A 22,696-nucleotide genomic window follows, 5' to 3' on the forward strand; every position below is an offset into this window, starting at 1 on the left:
AAGAAGGAGCAATTTACTCTACCAGGTCATAACACTTTGACAGTGTTCTATAATTCAGTTAGATGTAGATGACACCGAGTGTTCTCTCAAAGTAATTTGAACTTGATTCACACTGTACTGTGAGCCAGTTGTTCATTATCAGATACAAACTCAGCAAAAGAAGTGACTATTCGATGTGAAAATGACAGGAAAAAATAGCTTATTAAAGAAAATAGTGACCGGTGAGCATAGAAAACAGAAATTAAAAATCACACTGAAAAAAAAAAAATCACACTGAAAGAGAAAACCTGTTGAAAGAGATGATGTCTGCATAAAAGAATTTCATTATAAATAAGAAAATTTCAAGGACACACAGAACTTATAATCCTCATAAAATGCACCAGATGCCTATGAATTCTAAAGCACTGAGTTACTGTGATAAGAGTATGACAGCAGCTTAATGCAGGGGAATAACATGAATGAATCTGCAGTCAAAATACCTAAGTGTGAACTCCGGCTGTCCTACTTACTAGCTTTGTGCCCTTAAGCTATTCATATAACCTCTCTGAGCTTTCAGTTTAGTGAAATGAGAATGCCACACAGGACTCCTGTAAGGATAAAATGACCTAAAATGTATAAAATTATTTTGTAGAATAATAAAAAAAAATTGGTCTTTAAATACAGGTTTAATTATCCTTGTTCACAATTTTCAGACTTCTTCTCTATCGACTTTTGTCTCTGTTAACCCATACACTTGTTTTATTAGTTAAAAAATATTCACAAAATGCCTCCAAAGCTCCAGGGACTTAAATAATACTACAGACTTGGTACATAGCGAGGACTGACTAGACTTAGTCTCTGCCTTCATAATCTGTTATAGGGGAACTCTTTTTTAATAACAAAACCTTTTTTCAGAAGCCTAATCTTAAAATATTAAGGTAAAATAGGTAAAAGTTGATGTGGGGAAGGAAATTTCTAGTTAAGGTAACTCTAGGGAGATTCACAGAGCATTCTGAAAACCACCAAACTGGTAGGTAGGCCTCTCCCTAACATTTTGTGCCCAGGGCAAGAGTACAAGCAGAGATTTCCAGAACCCCTTTTCTTATCTCACCCTGGTTCCATCCTATATCACAAAGGGCCTCACAGACGTAAGCACAGACACAGCTCCCATGTCCAAGCTCAATCCGTTCCCCCGCCCCTTGGCCACTCTTTAGGCCTAGCAAGATCCGCCCTTGAGTTGAATCCTGGAAGTAAACTGGACCATTTGGACTGATCTCTACAGAAGTCAGTTGCATGGCTGGTGGAAGACGGGGTTTAAAAGTACAAAGTAGGTGTAAATCTTACATTGTGCAAGAGGAAAACAAGAGAGAGACATGAGTATCTTACATCTCAACTCTTTTTTCTTACTACTTCAGTCATACATACCTTCTACCATAGTTTTAAGAGACTGTCTATATTTCTTTCAACCCACTTGGTATTAAAAGGTTAGTTGAAATAAGAAATTGCATTTGTAAAAAGTGAACAGTCTGAAAAAGATAACAGCTCGATGAACCGGTCCACTGCCAAGATTGTCAAGAGCAATAAGTGACTTCAACATGGGCACTGTGGTTTCATGATGCATAACCTGCACTTAAGAATAAATCTTACTTATCTATAGAACAAACTCTTTTTTACTGCTCAAGAATGTCTATCTGACATGCGTTACAGCATATTTGTTTAAGCCTGCCACACACAGACAGTTCTCACAGAACAAAGCACATTTGCCAGATTTGTTGAGAAAATCATGAAGTATGCATATAACCTTGTTAAAATCAATTTTCCCTAATTTTTTTTCCTTTCATTCTTTCCATAAATTTCTAGAAGACATTGTTTCTTTGAGGCATTGTTATTTCTATCCTAAATTTTTATTCTTGGCTTATCAAAAACACTGTGTGACATGTCAGGTACTGTTAGGAGCTGGGAACTGAAAATATCAAAGTTCCTACTCTACTCTCAGAGAGCCTAGAGTCTTATGAGTGGAGATGATTATAATAAAAATGGTATATTCTATGACAGATGTAAAAAAAAAAAGCTTATTATACAAGTGCAAAAGAGGAGGGTCTAAAGGGATGTTGTGGTGGGAGGAAAAGAAGGTGGGGCTAGGTCAGGGTCTTCCCCAAAAGGTGATGCTTTGATGAAAAAAGATAGAAAAAAGGATTTTGTGTGTGTGTGTGTGTCTGTGCACACTCACAAATATGTATATGTGTTTCAGGCTTGGAGAGTGCATCTACAAAGAGACAATCATTTTTCAATATTTTATATTTACGGAATGTATACTATATGTCAAACATTATGCAAGAGACCACTAGGAATAGTCAAGAAACAGAACACTGATCCCTGACCTCAGAGAACTCACAACCAGCTGAAGAAACAACACAAGGTGGACAGTATGGTAAACCTGATTAATACAGTAACACTAGTTTGATGAAACTGCTGGAGAATTCTACTTATATGTGTAGTTTTCTTGAGAACTGAGGTTCCTTTTTAATTTCACCTTCTTAAGTTAGGAATTTTTCCACCATGCTTGCTTTAAAAAAAAAAAAAAATTATGTGGCTGTGCCGGGTCTTGGTTGCAGCACGTGGGATTTTTAGTTGGGGCATGTGGCATCTAGTTTCCTGACCAGGGATTATTAAATGAAAAAAGAGACCAAATATGCAGACATATCTGATGCACAACTATTTGAAAAACAGCAACTGCTCAGCCAATAAGATGATATATAAATGTGCATCCCTCCTTTAAAAATGCAACTATATCTGGGAATTCTAACCAGTTGTTAATAACTCATCACAGGAATGAATTGGTTTAATCTGATTGTTTTTATCTTAACTCCTGCTTAAGATTAGAAAACAGGGAAGAACTGGCAGGTGAATAAAAGGGTTTAGAATTACAAATCTGGCACTATAGAATTAGGTGTAGATAATTTATAATTTTGAAATTATCTTCCCAATGCCCCTTATTTCTGACTGACTTATAGAGTAACCAAATTTCTAGAGCTGAAGCTAATTTTTTAACAGATCTATAGTTGATTGTGATGACCCAGGTTTGGAAACCTCTGAGATATAAAAGTGAGCTCATCAGCTTCATAAAATAAGGAGCGCTAGATAAAACAATTTGGTCAAAGAGGTGGGACTTTGAAAGTATCCATAGAAGTTGAGAATTGATTCACAGATGAGAGACCACTAGAAGCTTTTTTTTTTTTTAATCATAGAATAAGATACTGGAGTAACATTTAGATAATGACGTTTCAAGAAGACTAATCTGTCATAATTATGTAGGATAAAGTCCTGTTAATAAGTTGCCACAATAACATACACATGAAGGAATGACAACTTGGACTAGAAAAGTGTCAGTGGAAATGGAATATATACTATGAAGTTCTCCCTACCTCACAAGGCCAGCACTTGCAGATCTTAGGAGTCCCTTTTTCACAGTTAAGAGAGCAGCTGAGCCTGAGTGGCAATGACGTTATTAAATGATGAGTGAAATGACAAAGTTCTGTGCTAATTAAGTAATTATCATTATGACTAAACAATAATATAATGCATAAAACTGCCCAGCTTTTGACAACTAAGAAGAAACTGAAGGTATGAGTAGAATGCGACGGAGGGAAGCCTTTGCTGGTAACACACTAGCCTAATGGTTTTATTGCACATGGTTCTTCTTTATTGCTTTTTATTAAGAAGATATTTGCATATATAGAAAAGTACAGACTTACAACTTAATAATCCTTAACATTTTACCATATTTTTCTTTTCTGTTGAAGCAGTTAAATTATAAACAGCATGACATTTTATCCCTGAATATTTACTGTGCACCTAATAACAAGGAAAATGCCTACACAACCACAATACCATGATCACATTTAAGAGCTAACGCTACCTCCTTAATGTAGCATGGCCTCTTCACAGTTATGTACAAATTAAGACAACATAGGCTTGTATTATGTTCTTCCCCCAAAGAAATCTATTAATATATACTCTTTTTGAATTATTAATGGGAAAGTTAGCTCTCACAATTAACCAACTTTGCAAATCGTTTGGATCTTACTGGCAATGTGATAGAAACCCCTCTCTCATTAATAAAAAGTATCATTAGAGAGTGTACTTTGGATGGCCACAAATAGAAGTCACTTTTATTGTATACAGTGCTTCCATAAGACATGCAAGAGTTCTTGCGAGTATTATTTACTTCTAAGTGTCATGGGTATGGACTGACCAGAAAGAACTCTGACATGCTCAAGACTTTGCCCTTAACAGAAGAAGAACTCTGGCCAGTGTCAGATAATCTGTCACTATAAGCTACTTGTATCCAAGCCAGATATTTATTGCTATTGATCTGCCTGGTCCTAGCAAAAGACTTTTGTTCTCCCAGACCGGGACTTTGACCTCAATTAAGTTATGAATTTCAATCCGATAGACTGCTCCACTTACCCTACTGCTCTCCCTGACTGGATTAATTAGAATTAGCTAGGCCGAGAGTCACCCCAAGCTCCTCATGGATCATGTTATTTTAATAATAAATAAAGGAATAGCAGCAATGTACAAGAAGTATTTTGAAAGATTGCTCATCTAGGAACATCATTCAGAATCTGCCAATATCAATTTCTCTGACTTTGATTCCCTCATTTACTTTTCATTTCTTTTCATCCTTCAGAATTCCCCCTTTTATTTCAGCTTTCTAAACATGTTCTTTGCATGGAGGAAAGTACTTTCATTTTAGCACTTAACTGTTATTCTAGAGTTTCATTAGACAGTGACTCATCAAAGCAACTGTCTGCAAAAGTGTAACTTAAAACAGTGAATAATCTCAGAAAACGAAAGAAAAAACATACCATCATCTATGAAAAATACTCGTTTTTAGCTCGAGTTTCTCTATTGCTAATTAGTGCATTAAAAGCAGACAAATCAGAATGCCACTGAGAAGGCAATAGCCACTCTTGCAAAAAATAAGAATGTACAAATTATTTTTAATCCATAACCCATTGGGACAGATTATATATTGGCCACTGAGAATTCTAAACCATGTTGATTTCAACAATAATCAGTGGGATCAGGATTTGCTAATGACTTACCCCCTAAATATAAAAGATTATTTAAAAATGTAAAAAATATTATATAAAAATGTTTGTGTTCTGGAATGTTGTATTTAGTGTTTGATACTGAAATTATAAGATTTTTAGAAAGTATAAAGAGAATCCTAAAAAGGATATATATTATCCATTGATGTTTTGACAAGTAAAAATGCTTTTACTTATTGATTATTGAAATTTTGAGTTTTCATTGACTGGAGTACATAAAAAAAGATTTAATTAGAATGCTAAGTTTGATAGTGACTTCAATATTAAAAGCAATGCAAAATTAAAGCACAAACTCTGTCCTCAAAATGCCAAGAATTCCATGCATATTTGGAAGATACATTCTGAGTATAAAACGTTATGTGTGTGTGTTTAGTCCCTAAGTCATTTCCGACTCCTTGTGACCACCATGGACTGCAGCCCGCCAGGCTCCTCTGTCCATGGGATTTCCCTGACAAGGTTACTGGAGTGGCTTGCTATTTCCTTTTCCGGGGGATCTTCCCAACCCAGGGATAAAAACCCACGTCTTCTGCTTGACACTGATTCTTTACCGCTGAGCCAGCTGGGAAGCCCATAGAAGGTTATGCCATAACATTATAAATCAGTGATTTATCAAGCCTTTAAGAATGGAAATGTTCTTATCAAATAATATTGCAGGAAAGAAATAGGCACACATGAAATGGTTCTTGTAAGGAAAAATAAGTCAATTATGTATTTGAAAGGTATAGCTACTGGGTTTATTCTCCATCTCCCTTCTTCCCCCTATCACATACATGTTCATTTGGTTTCTGTAGATTATATAAAATGTCATTCATTTTAGAGAAGAATGTTATACTTTCCCACAGAAAAGTTCTAAGCTCAACTTCTAGTAAACATTTCTTCCTCAGCACCCAAAATATATTAGCAATCTAAGAAGAAAGTCAAACTGGTATGAGAACTAGACTGTCTACAATGTGTGCAATAATCAAGGATTAAAGAAAAATTTGAAGACTAAGGCTATTTTCATAATGATCTATTCAGCAGGAAAAGAAGATCAAAGAACAAATGTGTTCTGACAAACAGCCTCTGTTTTCACACCTGACTTTCATTAAGTTGCAGCATATTCTTAAGTGGAATTAAAAAGCAATTCTCTAGCAAATCATACAGGCAATTTAACACATTAGCCCAGACTTTTCAAATGACCTGTTAATTAGGGCCACCTCATGTGAGGGAAAACAGGAAAATTGAGCATTCTCATGCCTTCACTTACAGTTGAAATGCTGAAATGTAGATGACTTAATGCCATATAAATGATATGGAAACTGCGTTAAAGTAAACAAATTAGAGAGCTAAAAGTCTCAAACATTATTTAGAAAACTTACTAATAGTAAACAGTTTATAGCAAATAAGATAAATATTTAAGAATAGATTTAACTAGAAATGGGCAAAACTTCTAAGAGGAAAAAAATTAAATACTCCTGAAAGATGCAAAAGTAAGACTTGATCAAATGGAAAGACATCCCCTGTATTTGGATAGGATGAATCAACATGATTATGTCAATTCTCCCTAATTTATAAATTCAATGCAATCCCAATAAAATACCAATAAGCTATTTTATGGATCACTCACCTAAAACCAGACATCCTGGAATGTGAAGTCAAGTGGGCCTTAGAAAGCATCACTACAAATAAAGCTAGTGGAGGTGATGGAATTCCAGTTGAGCTATTTCAAATCCTAAAAGATGATGCTGTGAAAGTGCTGCACTCAATATACCAGCAAATTTGGAAAACTCAGCAGTGGCCACAGGACTGGAAAAGGTCAGTTTTCATTCCAATCCCAAAGAAAGGCAATGCCAAAGAATGCTCAAACTACCGCACAATTGCACTCATCTCACACTCTAGTAAAGTAATGCTCAAAATTCTCCAAGCCAGGCTTCAGCAATACGTGAACCGTGAGCTTCCTGATGTTCAAGCTGGTTTTAGAAAAGGCAGAGGAACCAGAGATCAAATTGCCAACATCCGCTGGATCATGGAAAAAGCAAGAGAGTTCCAGAAAAACATCTATTTCTGCTTTAGTGACTATGCCAAAGCCTTTGACTGTGTGGATCACAATAAACTGGACAATTCTTCAAGAGATGGGAATACCAGATCACCTGACCTGCCTCTTGAGAAACCTATATGCAGGTCAGGAAGCAACAGTTAGAACTGGACATGGAACAACAGACTGGTTCCAAATAGGAAAAGGAGTACATCAAGGCTGTATATTGTCACCCTGCTTATTTAACTTCTATGCAGAGTACATCATGAGAAATGCTGGACTGGAAGAAGCACAAGCTGGAATCAAGATTGCCAGGAGAAATATCAATAACCTCAGATATGCAGATGACACCACCCTTATGACAGAAAGTGAAGAGGAACTAAAAATCCTCTTGAAGAAAGTGAAAGAGGAGAGTGAAAAAGTTGGCTTAAAGCTCAACATTCAGAAAACGAAGATCATGGCATCTGGTCCCATCACTTCATGGGAAGTAGATGTGGAAACAGTGTCAGACTTTATTTTTTGGGGCTCCAAAATCACTGCAGATGGTAACTGCAGCCATGAAATTAAAAGACGCTTACTCCTTGGAAGGAAAGTTATGACCAACCTAGATAGCATGTTTAAAAGCAGAGACATTACTTTGCCAACAAAGGTCCGTCTAGTCAAGGCTATGGTTTTTCCTGTGGTCATGTATGGATGTGAGAGTTGGACTGTGAAGAAGGCTGAGCGCCGAAGAATTGATGCTTTTGAACTGTGGTGTTGGAGAAGACTCTTGAGAGTCTCTTGGACTGCAAGGAGATCCAACCAGTCCAGTCTAAAGGAGATCAGTCCTGGGTGTTCATTGGAAGGACTGATGCTAAAACTGAAACTCCAATACTTTGGCCACCTCATGCGAAGAGTTGACTCACTGGAAAAGACTCTGATGCTGGGAGCAATTGGGGGCAGGAGGAGAAGGGGAAGAGAAAGGATGAGATGGCCGGATGGCATCACCGACTCGATGGACATGAGTTTGAGTGAACTCCAGGAGTTGGTGCTGGACAGGGAGGCCTGGCGTGCTTGGATTCATGGGATTGCAAAGAGTTGGACACAACTGAGCGACATGAACTGAACACAAATTGAATTAAAGCTCATATAAAACAAACAAACATGTAAGAATGACCAGGAAAACATTTAAAAAGAAAAACTATGAGGGAGAAAGAGCCATTCCAGACTTTAATACCTACTATGAAGCCTTGTTATTAAATATTGTTGTATTGATTCTTTTAGACAAATAGACCAGTTTAATACAGTAGAAAATCCAGAATTAGACCCAAATATATATGGCAATTTAGTATATGACAAAGCTGGCATCTCAGATCTCTGGGGAATTTACTTCTAAATAAATGATGCTGGGACAACTAGGAAACCATTTGGAAGGAGACAAAATTAGGTCCGTCTCCCATACCATAATGATTCATGGGGTCACAAGAGTTGGACATGACTGAGTGACTGAACTGAACTGAACCCATACCATACATTTAGGGATCTAAATGTAGACTATGAAACCATATAAGTACTAAAAGAAAAAATGGATGAATTAAGCTTTAATCTTGGTATAAGAAAATTTTAACCATGACTTAAAATCCAGAGGCAATAAAAAGAAAAGCTGGTAAATCTAACTACATTAAAATAAATATTTTTCATATGACAAAAGATACCATAAACAAAGCCAAAAGACAACTGAAAAACCTGGGGGGAAATATCTGCCAGCATATGTCACAAAGGGCTAATACCACTAATATATACAGAATTCTTAAAAATTGAGGTATACTAGGTCAAAAACCTGATAGAAAAATGAGAATAGACAATGCACACACAAGACATAAAAATGGCCCTCTAGCATATGAAAAGACATAACAACTCACACACACAAACTACAACTGACAACACTGAGATACCAATTCTCTGTAAGATGGCAAAAATGTAAAAATATGAAGAATACAAGATGACAAGACTGTAAGGAAAAAGGCACTCCCATAAATTGCTAGTGTGAATGCAATCTGGTACAACCATTCTGGAGAGAAATTTGGCAATACCTAAAAATACGATCAGTTCACTTCAGTCACTCAGTTGTGTCCGACTCTCTGCAACCCCATGGACTGCAGCACGCCAGGCCTCCCTGTCTATCACCAACTCCCAGAGCTTACTCAAACACTTGTCCATCAAGTCGGTGATGCCATTCAATCATCTCATCCTCTGATGTCCCCTTCTCCTCCTGCCTTCAATCCTTCCCCGCATTAGGGTCTTTTCAAATAAGTCAGTTCTTTGCATCAGGTGGCCAAAATATTGGAGTTTCAGCTTCAGTATCAGTCCTTCCAGTGAATATTCAGGATTGACTGGTTTGATCTCCTTGCAGTCCAAGGGACTCCCAAGACTCTTCTCCAACACCACAGTTCACAAGCATCAATTGTTTGGCACTCAGCTTTCTTTGATGGACAGGGAGGCGTGGCATGCTGCGGTTCATGGGGTCACAAAGAGTCGGACACGACTGAGCGACTGAACTGAACAGCTTTCTTTATAGTCCAACTTTCACATCCATACATGATTACTGGAAAAATCATAGCTTTGACTAGACAGACCTTTGTCGGCAAAGTAATGTCCCTGCTTTTTAATGTGCTGTCTAGGTTGGTCATAGCTTTTCTTCCAAGGAGCAAAGAATCTTTTATGCACTTCTCTTTTGACCCAGTAATTCCACTTATAGGAATCTATCCTGAAGGTACGTGTCCAACAACATGAAAATACATATGCACAGTGCTGTTAGTTATAGCATTAGAAGTGCCAAATACTGGATATTATCTAAATGCTCATACACAGAAGAGAGGTTGAATAAACTATGACATATCCACACACAGAGTACTATGCAGCTGTGAAAAAAGGATAAAGATCTTTATGAAATGATATGGAGTAACTTTCAGGACCTATTGTTAAAGAAATGAAGTGCAAAAGATTATAGAATGTTATCTTGCATGTAAATTCAGTTCAGTTCAGTTCAATCGCTCAGTCATATCCGACTCTTTGCGACCCCATGAATCGCAGCACACCAGGCCTCCCTGTCCATCACCATCTCCTGGAGTTCACTCAAACTCACGTCCATTGAGTCGGTGATGCCATCCAGCCATCTCATCCTCTGTTGACCCCTTTTCCTCCTGCCCCCAATCCCTCCCAGCATCAGAGTCTTTTCCAAAGAGTCAGCTCTTCGCATCAGGTGGCTAAAGTACTGGAGTTTCAGCTTTAGCATCATTCCTTCCAAAGAAATCCCAGGACTGATCTCCTTCAGAATGGACTGGTTGGATCTCCTTGCAGTCCAAGGGACTCTCAAGAGTCTTCTCCAACACCACAGTTCAAAAGCATCAAGTCTTCGGCACTCAGCTTTCTTCACAGTCCAACTCTCGCATCCATACATGACCACTGGAAAAACCATAGCCTTGACTAGACGGACCTTTGTTGGCAAAGTAATGTCTCTGCTTTTAAAAGAGGATAAATGAAAATGGTCATGTACTTGCCTATTAGTGCAAAAGAGATATGAGAAAGATAAGCCAGAAACAAGAGAGACTGGTTACCTATAAGAGAACAGGTAAGAAAGTAGTGGAAATGAAAGACCTATGCTGAGAACCATAAGACATTAATAAAGGAAATTCAAGAGGGTTCAAAGAAATGGAAAAATAGTCCATGTTCCTGGATTGGAAGGATTAATATTGTTACAATGGCAATACTACCCAAAGCAATCAACAGACTTAATGAGATGCCTATCAAATTATCCATGACATTTTTCACAAAACTACAAGAAATAATCCAGAAATTTATATGGAACCATAAAAGACTCAGAACTGCCAAAGCAATCGAGAAAAAAGAACAAACCAGGAGGCATAGCCCTCCCAGACTTCAGATACTACTACAAAGCTACAATAATCAAAACAGTGTTGTATTGGCACAAAAACAGATGATATGAATCAACAGAATAGAAGGGATAGCCCAGAAATAAACCACACACCTATACTCAATTAATCTTTGACAAATGAGGCAAGAATACAAGATTGGAAGACAGTCTCTTCAGCAAATGGTGCTAGGAAAGTGGGACAGCTGCATGTAAATCAATGAAGTTAGAATACATCTTCACACTCTGCACAAAAACTCAAATGGCTTAAAGACTTTTAAGACATGATACCATAAAACTCCAAGAAGAGAGCATAGACAGAACATTCTCTGACATAAATTGTAACAATGTCTACTAAGGTCAGTCTCCCAAAGCAATACAAATAAAAATAAAAAGAAATGGGAACTAATCAAACTTACTGGTGAAGGCAATGGCACCCCATTTCAGTACTCTTGCCTGGAAAATCCCATGAATGGAGGAACCTGGTGGGCTACAGTCCGTGGGGTTGCTAAGAGTTGGACACGACTGAGCAACTGAACTGAACTGACAGAGTTTAGTTTACCCTTTTCTTATTTGTAACTTTTTTCTACAATAAAAAACTCTCACCCTTATTATTTATTTTGTTCAACTCTGCAAATAATAATAGTGTCTATGCACACAATAAAGAAAAGATAGTAAAAAGAAGGCAAACCTCCTCTATTTCCTCAGGACAGTTTTTTTTTAAAGCAGACAAAAGAAGGGAAGATCAGAACATGTCTCCTAAAATTAGAAAATAGAAATACTTCATGATATTTGCATACTTAAATATTAAAAAAAAAAGAAGAAAGAGAAGTGAAAACATGAAATTTCCTTAAGGTCCTATTTTATCTAAGTAATTTCTGTGCATTTTATATCCTATTCCACAATTATATACCTGTGTTTGTTTCTGTATCAAGTGATGTTTGGAACTATGTCTAAGTTAAATTGTCTATATTCCCCCAATTTTTGAAGATGAATGCTCTGTAAAGATGCATCACACTTATCTTATAGTTTTTCATATATTCTTGCATATATCATGTACTCTACTGTTGCCAGGGATATAAGGCCCACTATTTGATGAACTATTAAAAAAAAACAATAAAAAACATTTTGAAAAATACTGAATGACACATAAAAGTGGTCACTATATAACATTAAGTGAAAAAGAAGTACAAAAACCAAAATCTGTTTTCTAGTTCCAGGGAGGATAGAAGAAGATACAATAAAGTAACTTTCTCTACCCAAAAGCCAAAAAGAGAAAAAGAAGTTGGGTAAACTGAGAAAATTATATTTCTAGAGCTATTTGAGAGTCATGGAAGCAAAAAAGACTGAGTAAAATAAATCAAAAAGCTATTTAGAGGAAGATAGGCTCTCTCCTGCTGCTTTCTTAGATGAGGGCATTTACTGATTCTGTGCATAGGCTGAGCTGAGGATGAGCCTGGCTCAAATGAAATAATGACGCCCGAGAAAATAAAATCAGCAAAGCTTTCGGAGGCTGTGTGGGGCTGGCTCAAAAATTCAAAAATTTTAGAAGTCCCAAACACAAAATGCTGTTCTCCCACGTGGTCTATTTTCTGAATTCAGGGGATGTGTGGGAAGCCAGAGTTTCTAAAAAAAGCACACACGAATCTGCTGTCTTGCAATATTTGAGACAAAGTCCTGCTTGAAGAAGGGGGCCTGCCTCACACAAAAGATCGCAGCCTGAATCTTATGCCAAAATTCGGAAGCAGTGGGAGGCAGGAAGCGGGAAAAGAAAGCTCAAAAAGGGAAAAGCATCAGACTGAATCTTGACCAGTCTTTCAAGACAGGGAGGCAGAGGCTCATAGGCTCATAATCAAAATCCGTAAAGAATCAACTCCAGAATACGCAGGAAAACAGGACTAAGTCCAACCAAAGCTGCTACCCAGCCCCAACAAAGCTCAGTTCCTCGTTGATGTGACATGATCAGCCCCTCAAATTATATATCTGATAAAGGCTAAGGAGTGACCTCTCGAGGAAAACAACACCAACTTCAACGTCTCTATAGTTCTTTATACATAAGGTGCAATATAGCATGAAACATGAGATATAGCTCTTCCTTTTCCTTTCTGAACAGTTGAGTTTTGAAGTCATAAGTTAAGAGTGAGTGAGGTAGGTGTCCTTGTGGAATGGAAAGAGGCAAGAGGGGAGCAGCAGTTGTCCAGAGCAAAGTGATCCAGAGCCTAAGTGGGATGAGAAGGGTGTCCAACTGGAGTGGCAGCAGCCTAGGGTGTGGTGTCAGTCTGGTGCAGGATGAGGAGGAGGTCCATACAGGAAGACAGTCCAGTACAAAGTTTCAGAGACCAAGAAGAGCAAAGAAGATACTCCCACAAAAGGTTGACATGGATGTTGAAGCCTAAGCTGAGTAAGGAAGGCACTCACATGGGAGTGTGACCTGGCTCAGGGTGTCAGAGACCAAGAGGAATGAGGAGGGCATCGTCTAGAAAAGAGGTCTGAGCAAATTATCAGAGCTTCCATATGATGAGCGTATCCATGCAGGAGAGGGGGTGGCAGCAGAATGAGAGATTAATCAAATAAGCAAATATGATAATGGAAGCCAGGGTTCTCACTGTCAGACAAGAGAATTACAAATATAGAAAGAGAAAACAATGAATGTTGTGGCATAGAACGAGAAGAAGAGGTACCGGTGTAAACTACACACACAGGAGAAATGAATACAGATATTTAAATGTCTGTGTATAGTAATGAGCTAATCTGGAAAGAATGATAGCCAACAGGAATGAGTGCATCTAATGCTCAGATCTTGGTTTCTAAATATCATTCTCTATTGAGCTGAACCAGAGCTCTCTGGAGAAATGGCTATTTCCAGGCCTGGAAAAAGGGAAAGTTCAAGATGAACCTGGGAGTTCTTGTTATACCAGAGAGTGAAAAAATTCTCAAAGAATTCTGCACACATATCAATAGAACACAAAGGCCAGACTGAAATGGCTTCCACTGGCCAAATCTGTAATAATCTGAGCATTATTATTGTTGTTGTTCGCTAAGCTGTGTCCAACTCTTTGTGACCCCCATGAACTGCAGCACACCAGGCTTCCCCTTCCTTCACTATCTCCCTGAGTTTGCTCAAAACTCATGTCCATTGAGTCAGTGATGCCACAGGAGCATAAAATTATATAACATTGCATTATAACAGTTTCCCTGATAGCTCAGTTGGTAAAGAATGCGCCTGCAATGCAGGAGACCCCGGTTTGATTCCTGGGTTGGGAAGATCCCTTGGAGAAGGGAAAAGCTACCCACTCCAGTATTCTGGCCTGAAGAATTCCATGGACTGTATAGTCCATGGTTGCAAAGAGTTGGACCTTGTTACATTATAACAAGGAAACCATGAATCCAAACTGATGTAAATAAAAGTGTAAATAAACTGAAATTTTGATGAGGACAAATATTCCCAAATATCGTCCCACAAAACAGAAATGAATTACAAAGGGACAAAAATAATTTTACTATGAAGAATCTGGCCAGGAATGATCTTAACCAAGTGATCAAAATAAACAACATCAGTAAAGAAGCAAATTGCAAGTATGTGCCATTGGATACACGTTCCAATGAGAATGCAGTATCACTTTTATGATATCCCTGATAAAGATGCACAATGTGATCAGGAAGAAACGTTAGACAAACTCCAGCAGAGAAACATTCTGTAAAATAATTCGTCTGTAATCTTTAAAGGTATCAAAGTCGTAAATGTCAAGGAGAAGCTGTGTAACTGTTGTAGACTGAAGGAAATCCTTAGTTTCTTTAGGCTATTTTAGACATAATAAATAAATGCAATGTGTGATTCTAAACTGAATCCCTTTGTTATAAAACATATTCTAGGGCCAACTGGCCACACCTGAATGACATGAAGATTCAGTTCAGTTCAGTTCAGTCATTCAGTCGTGTCTAACTCTTTGTGACCCCATGCACTGCAGCACGCCAGGCTTCCCTATCCATCACCAACTCCTGGAGTTTACCCAAACTCATGTCCATTGAGTCGGTGATGCCATCTAACCATCTCATTCTCTGTCATCCCCTTCTCCTCCTGCCTTCAATCTCGCCAGCATCAGAGTCTTTTCCAATGAGTCAGTTCTTCTCATCAGGTGGCCAAAGAATTGGAGTTTCAGCTTCAGCATCAGTCCTTCCAATGAATATTCAGGACTGATTTCCTTTAGTATGGAGTAGTTGGATCTCCCAGAGAAGGCAATGGCACCCTACTCCAGTACTCTTGCCTGGAAAATCCCATGGACGGAGGAGCCTGGTCGGCTGCAGTCCACGGGGTCGCTAAGAGTCGGACACGACTTCACTTTCACTTTTCACTTTCATGCATTGGAGAAGGAAATGGCAACCCACTCCAGTGTTCTTGCCTGGAGAATCCCAGGGACGGGGGAGCCTGGTGGGCTGCCGTCTCGGGTCTTACAGAGTTGGACACGACTGAAGCGACTTAGCAGCAGCAGCAGCAGCAGTTGGATCTCCTTGCTGTCCAAGGGACTCTCAAGAGTCTTCTCCAACACCACAGTTCAAAACCATCAATTCTTCAGCACTCAGCTTTCTTTATAGTCCAACTCTCACATCCATACATGACTACTGGAAAAGCTATAGCCTTGACTAGACGGACCTTTGTTGGCAAAGGAATGTCTCTGCTTTTTAATATGCTGTCTAGGTTGGTCTTAACTTTTCTTCCAAGGAGCAAGCATCTTTTAATTTCATGGCTGCAGTCACCATCTGCAGTGATTTTCAGTTCAGTTCAGTTCAGTCAGTCAGTCGTGTCCGACACTGTGCGACCCCATGAATCGCAGCACGCCAGGCCTCCCTGTCCATCACCAACTCCCGGAGTTTGCTCAGACTCACGTCCAGCGAGTCAGTGATGCCATCCAGCCATCTCATCCTCTGTCATCCACTTTTCCTCCTGCTTTCAATCCCTCCCAGCATCAGAGTCTTTTCCAATGAGTCAACTCTTCACATGAGGTGGCCAAAGTTCTGGAGTTTCAGCTTTAGCATCATTCCTTCCAAAGAAATCCCAGGGCTGATCTCCTTCAGAATGGACTGGTTGGATCTCCTTGCAGTCCAAGGGACTCTCAAGAGTCTTCTCCAACACCACAGTTCAAAAGCATCAGTGATTTTGGGGCCCCCCAAAATAAAGTCTATCACTGTTTCCATTGTTTCCCCATCTATTTTTGCCATGAAGTGATGGGACCAGATGCCATGATCTTACTTTTCTGAATGTTGAGTTTTAAGCGAACTTTTTCATTCTCCTCTTTTACTTTCACCAAGAGGCTCTTTAGTTTGTCTTCACTTTCTGCCATAAGGGTGGTGTCATCTGCATATCATTAAGATCTTTTTTGTATAGTTTTTCTGTGTATTCTTGCTACCTGTTCTTAATATCTTCTGCTTCTGTTAGGTCCATACCATTTCTGTCCTTTATTGTGCCCATCTTTGCATGAAATGTTCCCTTGGTATCTCTAATTTTCTTGAAGAATATCTAGTCTTTCCCATTCTATTGTTTTCCTCTACTTCTTTGCATTGATCGCTGAGGAAGGCTTTTTTATCTCTCCTTGCTATTCTTTGGAACTCTGCATTCAAATGGGTATACTTCCCTTTTCTCCCTTGCCTTTTGCTTCTCTTCTTTTCACAGGTGTTTATAAGGCCTCCTCAGACAACTGTTTTGCCTCTTTGCATTTCTTTTTCTTGGGGATGGTCTTGATCACTGCCTCCTCTACAATGTCACGAACCTCTGTCCATAGTTCTTCAGGCACTCTATTAGATGTAATCCCTTGAATCTATTTTTCACTTCCATTGTATAATTGTAAGGGTTTTGATTTAGGTCATACCTGAATGGTCTAGTGGTTTTCCCTACTTTCTTCAATTTAAGTCTGAATTTGGCAATAAGGAGTTCATGATCTAAGCCACAGTCAGCTCCCAGTCTTGTTTTGGCTGACTGTATAGAGCTTCTCCATTTTTGGCTGAAAAGAATATAATCAACCTGATTTTAGTATTGACCATCTGGTATAAAGATTAGATAGCTGTAATATATCAGTGGTGATATCTTGATTGTGATGGCTGAATTATGCGTACGTAATAGAATGTCTGATAGTCTGAACATTCCTTAGCTGGATGGGATGAATTATAAGCTGGAATCAAGATTGCCAGGAAAAATATCAACAACCTCAGATATGCAGATGATACCACTCTAATGGCAGAAAGCAAAGAGGAACTAAAGAGTCTCTTGATGAAGGTGAAAGAGTAGAGGGAAAAAGCTGGCTTAAAACTCAATATTACAAAAACAAAGATTCTGGCATCTGGGTCCATCACTTCATGGCAAATAGAAGGGGAAAAGCTGGAAGTAGTGACAGATTTCCTCTTCTCTGGGCTCTAAAATCACTGCAGATGGTGACTGCAGGCATGAAATTAAAAGATGTTTGCTTCTTGGAAGGAAACCTATGACGAATCCAGACAGTGTATCCAAAAGCAAAGATATCACTTTGCCAACAAAGGTCCATATAGTCAAGGCCTTGGTCCTTCCAGTAGTTATGTACAGATATGAGAGTTGGACCATAAAGAAGCAGAGCACCAAAGAATTGATGCTTTCAAACTGTGGTGCTAGAGAACATTCCTGAGAGTCCCTTGGACACCAAGGAGATCAAACCAGTCAATCCTAAAGGAGATCAACCGTGAATACTCACTGGAAGGACTGATGCTGAAGCTGAAGCCCCAGTACTCTGGCCACCTGATGCGAACAGCTGACTCATCGGAAAAGACCCCGATGCTGGAAAAGATTAAAAGCAGAAGGAGAAGAGGGCGACAGAGGATGAGATAGTTGGATGGCATCACTGATTCAATGGACGTGAACTTGGGCAAACTGAGAGATGGTGAGGGACAGAGAGGCCTGGCAGGCTGCAGTCCATGGCGTTGCAAAGAGTAGGACACAACTTGGCAACGAACAACAACAAAGTAGAATGTCCTCGTTTGCACAGGGGTGGTAGGGCATAACGTTGGCAAAATACTCTGAGTTCAAGGTTTAAGACTCATACTCTTATTATTTGTATAAATTTGAAATCGTTTCCAAATGAAAAATTAAAAATCTAGAAATGTGAAAAAGTAGGAAATTGTGATTCATAAACAAAAACTAGCCAAAAGCAGCAGCCTCAAAGATGATTCAGGTATATAAATTAAAAGATATGAACTTCACAATAATCATCATAAATATGTGAAAGAAAACAGAAGAAAAGATGGAAATTTTCAACAGAAAAAAGGAATAAGTGAAATTAATCAAATGGTCATTCTAGACCTGGAAAATTATAATATCCATAATTATGAACTCAATGTAGAGCCCCAAGCAGAATTTAAAATCTCAATTAAACAAAAACACTTAACCACTGCTGGAAAATGAAATATAGGAAAAAATCTTAAATGCAATCAGAGAAAAAAGACACTATCTTCAGAGCAACAACAAAAAGAACTCCAGCCAACTTCTCAAATCAAAATGTGAGCTAGAAGATAATAGAATGACAGCTCTAAAGGGCAGAAAAATAAACTGGCCAACACAGAATTCTCTATCAAGCAAAATTACGTTCCTAAACTATAAGTGGAAAAGACATACTCAGACAACTGAAGCTGAGATAATTCATCACTAGAAGTCAATACTGCAAGAAATATTAAAGTTCTCCAGGCAAAAGAAAAATGATACCAGATAGAATCAGGAAACTGCAAGAAGTGAAAGAGCATTAGAAAGGGTAGATATGTGAATAATGATAAAAGATTACTGACTAATGCAAAAACAGTATGTTAGGAATGTAGAAAATAGAGAAGCAAAAATATATCATGTATAATATAATACAATTATAGCAACACAAGCTAGAAAAAAATAAACAGAATTAAACCATTTTAAGATTTTTCACAGTGTTCAGGGCATGGCAAAAGTATTAATTTAAGGTAGACTATAATAAGTTAAGGGACTATTTTGTAATTTCTATCATGGCCACTAAAAGTTATTTGTATTAAAGAATAACAAATAAACAATAAAAAAGGTAAAATGATATAATAAAAAATACTTGACAAATACAAAAGAAGCTTGGAAAGGAAAAACAGAAAGACAAAAAACAGGTGAGAAAAAACTAAAAAAAAAAAACACAAAAAATGGTAAAATTAAACAGAACTATATCAGTAATTATATTAAATGTAAATAAATTAAATATTAAAAGGTAAAGATGATCACATTGGATAAAAACCAGGACCCAACTACATGCTATTTATAACAAACACATTTAAACTATAAAGACATAATGTTAATAGATTGAATTGTATAAACTACCCCATCCCCTGCCATGCATATATTTAGGCCCTAACCACCAATGTGACTGTATTTGAAGAAACTGCAGTGGAAATTAAAAAAAAAATATTTTGAATAGAACACAACAATTTGCTACATGCATTTAAAATAATGCATAAGAGAAATCTATACTTCTAAGTACAACTATGAGAATAGTTGGAAATAAATTATCTAAGCTTCCATGTCAAGAAGCCAGAAAAAGAAGAGCATATTAGATCCAAAGAAAGTAGAAGGAAAGAATAAAGAGCAAAAATCAATGCAGACACCAAATATAAAATGGAGACAATCAACAAAGCTAAAAGTTGATTCTTTGAAATCATCAATAAAGTTGATAAACCCTTAGCAAGAATAATCAGTAAAAAATAAATTATTCTGATACTGATATTTCAGTATCAGAAAGTTTTTAAAAAGAGATCACTAAAGTGAAAGTGGAGAGTGAAAAAGTTGGCTTAAAGCTCAACATTCAGAAAACGAAGATCATGGCATCTGGTCCCACCACTTCATAGCAAATAGATGGGGAAACAGTGGAAACAGTGTCAGACTTTATTTTTCTGGGCTCCAAAATCACTGCAGATGGTGACTGCAGCCATGAAATTAAAAGACGCTTACTCCTTGAAAGGAAAGTTATGACCAACCCTGATAGCATGTTCAAAAGCAGAGACATTACTTTGCCAACAAAGGTTCGTCTAGTCAAGGCTATGGTTTTTCCTGTGGTCATGTATGGATGTGAGAATTGGACTGTGAAGAAGGCTGAGCGCCAAAGAATTGATGGTTTTGAACTGTGGTGTTGGAGAAGACTCTTGAGAGTCCCTTGGACTGCAAGGAGATCCAACCAGTCCATTCTGAAGGAGATCAGCCCTGGGATTTCTTTGGAAGGAATGATGCTAAAGCTGAAACTCCAATACTTTGGCCACCTCATGCGAAGAGTTGACTCATTGGAAAAGACTCTGATGCTGGGAGGAATTGGGGGCAGGAGGAGAAGGGGACGACAGAGGATGAGATGGCCGGATGGCATCACTGACTCGCTGGACATGAGTCTGAGTGAACTCCGGGAGTTGGTGATGGACAGGGAGGCCTGGTGTGCTGCGATTCATGGGGTCACAAAGAGTCAGGCACAACTGAGCGACTGATCTGATCTGATCTGATACACTCTAGAGATACTATAATGATAGCAAGAGGATATTATGAATAATTTTAGGTCCGTCTTTTATAACTTAAGATGAAATGGACAAATTCCATGAAAAACCCTGACTTATTAAAACTGACCTCTATATAAAATGTGAACAGTCTTGGATCACTAAAAGAAATTGAGCCTATAATTTATTTATTTATTTATTTTTAAGCCTCTGGGTTCAGAAGACCTCATTTAAAAAATTCACCTATGTATCAATTATAGTGTTTGTTATTATATATTTTATAGCTTTTAAAATCATTATTCTAAAGGTTTTATTTTTCCTGTGTGAATTTGTATAACTTATTACTATTTACTGGTATTGACATTTTACCACTTGGATGTAGCATGTGTGTGTGTATCTGTATATGTACATGTGTGTGTATGTATAACTTATAATTATTTACTTATTGTTGTTGTTCAGTTGCCCAGTTGTGTCCAACTCTTTGTGGCCCCATGGACTGTAGCACGTTAGGCCTCTCTGTCCCTCAGCATCTCCTGAAGTTTGCCCAAGTTCATGGTGGTGGCATCCAACTATCTCATCCACTGATGCCCTCTTCTCATTCTGCCCTCAATCTTGCCCAGCATCAGGGACTCTTCCAGTGAGTCAGCTGTTCACATCAGATGACCAAAATATTGGAGTTTCAGCTTCAGCATCAGTCCTTTCAGTGAATATTCAGGGTTGATCTCCATTAAGATTGACTGGTTTGATCTCCTTGCTGTCCAAGGGACTTTCAGGAGTCTTCTCCAGCATCACAGTTTGAAGGCATCAATTCTTTGGCGTTCTGCCTTCTTTACAGTCCAGCTCTCACAATTGTACGTGACCACTGGGAAGACTACAGCCTTGACTATATGGACCTTTGCCGGCAGAGTAATTAATATCTCTGCTTTTCAACATGCTTTAGGTTTGTCATAGCTTTCCTGCCAAGAAGCAAATGTCTTCTGATTTCATGCCTGCAGTCACCATCTGCAATGATTTTAGAGCCCAAGAAGGCAAAATCTGTCACTGCTGCTGCTAAGTCACTTCAGTCGTGTCCGACTCTATGCGACCCCATAGATGGCAGCCCACCAGGCTCTGCCATCCCTGGGATTCTCCAGGCAAGAACACTGGAGTGGGTTGCCATTTCCTTCTCCAGTGCATGAAAGTGAAAAGTAAAAGTGAAGTTGCTCAGTCGTGTCTGACTCTTCGCGACCCCATGGACTGAAGCCTACCAGGCTCCTCCATCCATGGGATTTTCCAGGCAAGAGTACTGCAGTGGGTTGCCATTGCCTTCTCCAAAATCTGTCACTACTTCCACCTTTACTCTATTTTCCATGGAAAAATGGGGCCAGATGCCATGATCTTAGTTTTTTTAATATTTAGTTTTAAGTCAGGTCTTTCGCTCTCCTCCTTCACCCTCATCAAGAGGCTCTTTAGTTCCTCTTTGCTTTCTGCTATTAGAGTGGTATCATCCACATATCTGAGGTTGGTGATGTTTCTCCCGCCTATCTTGATTCCAGCTTGTAACTCATCCAGCCTGGCATTTCTCATGATGTGCTCAGCATATAGATTAAACAAACAGGGTGACAGCAGACAGCCCTGCTGTACTCCTTTCCCTATTTATTCTACTGTTAATTTACTTATTACCTACTGACATTTTACCACTTGGATGAAATGTAGAAACCTTATTCCATTTAACTCCTTTTACTTTCCTACCTTTATAATAGTATTCATCCTGTTTGGTGTTTGCTGAGCAAACCTAGATTTGTGATTTGGTGTGTATCATTAATTTGGAAAATGGCCAGTCATTCCAATATTTTTTCTGCTCTATTCACTCTTCTTCTGATATTCCACTTACATGTATGTTGCTGCTGCTGCTAAGTTGCATCAGTCGTGTCTGACTCTGTGCGACCCCATAGACGGCAGCCCACCAGGGCCCCCTGTCCCTGGGATTCTCCAGGCAAGAACACTGGAGTGGGTTGCCATTTCCTTCTCCAATGCATGCAAGAGAAAAGTGAAAGTGAAGGCGCTCAGTCGTGTCCGACTCTTTGAGACCCCATGGACTGCAGCCTACGAGTTACACCTTATAAAATTGTTCAAAAGGTCTCAGAAATGCTCTTATTAGTTTTCTTTCATTCGTTTTTCTTTGTGCGTGTCAGTTTT

At 38.5% G+C, this 22,696-nt stretch overlaps 1 protein-coding gene and 1 long non-coding RNA gene across 5 annotated transcripts in view; one reads left to right on the forward strand and one right to left on the reverse strand.

Moving 5' to 3' along the window:
• Positions 1-2,405, forward strand: part of LOC129653300 (uncharacterized) — a 67,029-nt gene extending 64,624 nt beyond the window's left edge. For all 3 annotated transcript variants that reach the window (XR_008715047.1, XR_008715046.1, XR_008715045.1), the window contains one exon: positions 2,231-2,405. This is a non-coding gene — a long non-coding RNA (uncharacterized LOC129653300). The remainder of the gene's footprint in view (positions 1-2,230) is intronic.
• The window catches only part of ACBD6 (acyl-CoA binding domain containing 6), a 202,588-nt gene that overhangs the window by 69,220 nt on the left and 110,672 nt on the right, over positions 1-22,696 (reverse strand). The gene's annotated exons all lie outside the window — the stretch shown is intronic.

Source organism: Bubalus kerabau, chromosome 5 (genome assembly GCF_029407905.1).
Source record: "Bubalus kerabau isolate K-KA32 ecotype Philippines breed swamp buffalo chromosome 5, PCC_UOA_SB_1v2, whole genome shotgun sequence".
NCBI lineage: Eukaryota > Metazoa > Chordata > Mammalia > Artiodactyla > Bovidae > Bubalus > Bubalus kerabau.